Source organism: Myotis daubentonii, chromosome 3 (assembly GCF_963259705.1).
Source record: "Myotis daubentonii chromosome 3, mMyoDau2.1, whole genome shotgun sequence".
NCBI classification, from domain to species: domain Eukaryota; kingdom Metazoa; phylum Chordata; class Mammalia; order Chiroptera; family Vespertilionidae; genus Myotis; species Myotis daubentonii.
Genome location: NC_081842.1, coordinates 103,955,325 through 103,956,882, shown reverse-complemented (window position 1 = coordinate 103,956,882; position 1,558 = coordinate 103,955,325). Strand labels below are relative to the sequence as shown.

The 1,558-nt window shown below is 44.1% G+C and overlaps 1 non-coding gene across 1 annotated transcript; it reads left to right on the top strand.

Moving 5' to 3' along the window:
* The first annotated feature begins 427 nt into the window (after positions 1 to 427).
* On the top strand, positions 428 to 536 carry LOC132232016 (U6 spliceosomal RNA). The gene has a single exon (XR_009452180.1). It is a non-coding gene; the product is annotated as a U6 spliceosomal RNA (small nuclear RNA).
* Positions 537 to 1,558: the final 1,022 nt, after the last annotated feature.

Sequence of the window (1,558 nt, the reverse complement as noted above, 5' to 3'; positions counted from 1 at the left end):
GCACCAAGCCCCTCCCCCCCCCGCCCTCCCCCCATACCATTTGACGGACAAACTGCATGGCTGGTCTCTGCAAATTTCTCCGCCCTGCCCCTTCCAGAGCGCCTGTGCAAGTTTGGCAAGTGCCACTTCTCATTCTGCAGCTTTAGAACCTAAAAGCCATTTTTCAAGTTGCCCTTTTTTCCTTCCCCCTCCTGCTTTGCCTCTGGTAGGGAAGATAATGGTTTATTAATTACAGGCAGGCTTGAAATTAGCTATTGGTCTGGCCTTTGTTTAAACTTCCCTGGGTTAACATATATGCAACCTTTACAAATTTTACACTTTCAAATTAGCCTTAGAATCTTAACCCAGAACAGCAAAATAACCTTTGGTTCTGAGTGGCACAAAGCCCACACAGAGGGCTCCCTGTATTCATAAAAACAGCAAAGAGGTGCTCGCTTCAGCAGCACATATACTAAAAAATTGGAACGATACAGAGAAGATTAGCATGGCCCCTGCGCAAGGATGACACGCAAATTCGTGAAGCGTTCCATATTTTTCCTGTCTTGGTTTCCTATCCTGGCCCCCAGCCAGTGTCACCACAGGGAAAAAAAAAAACAGCAAAGAGCAAACTAAGCTAGCAAAGAATATCAGTAACCAAGGTACATTACAAACAAAAAGCCTCTCAAAATTTAAACCCAGCCACATGTTCATCCTGTCCACAAGCAGCTGGGCCCCCAGCAAAGTGGGATGAGCCTCATCTTTAAACAGATTGATTCAAGCATCAACAGAAAACATCAATAGAAACACTCTTCTACACAATATTTACAAGTGCACACAACTCACAGACACCACAAAATGCACTCCATTAAAAAGGCAATGTCTCCTGTCCCTGGTTTGGGGACTGACCCTCCCCAGAACCTCAGCATTCTTCCAATGGACTATTTTGGCCATGTGGCCTGCCTGGTTGACTCATGTATACTCCCCTTGTGTCATTTTCACCATCTTCCAATGAAAAACCATCTCAGGCCTATTCTATAGCATCCGTGAAGAGATGGAGCTCAGGCCAAGAGGTCACCCAAAATCACGACTCCTGTTAAGCCAGCCTTTTCCTCTCCATGGGTACAGAAGTCCCAGACGTGTCCCCAAATTATGAGAAATAGTTCACCTATCCAAATTTCAAATGTCAGACTGGGAAATAAAAACATGGCAAAAATGAGACTTTTAAGAACACTTCTGAGAGTGGTTACCCATTTTACAGGATCACAATAAAGGCAAGAGGCAAGCGACCTAGTAATTAATGGGCTATCTTAACAGCTGTGTCTGGTTGTAATGCTGAATTCTCTGAAAAGCTAAAACTTCTACAGGGGTGGTGGCAGAAGCGGCTAAGCCTGCAGAGGTTCTCAACCTTCCTAATGTCGCGACCCTTTAATATAGTTCCTCATGGTGTGGTGACCTCCAACTTCATTGTTACAAATTGAACATAATTAAAGCATAGTGATTAATCACAAAAACAATATGTAATTATGTATGTGTTTTCCAATGGTCTTAGGAGACCCCTGTAAAAGGGTCGTTCGACCCC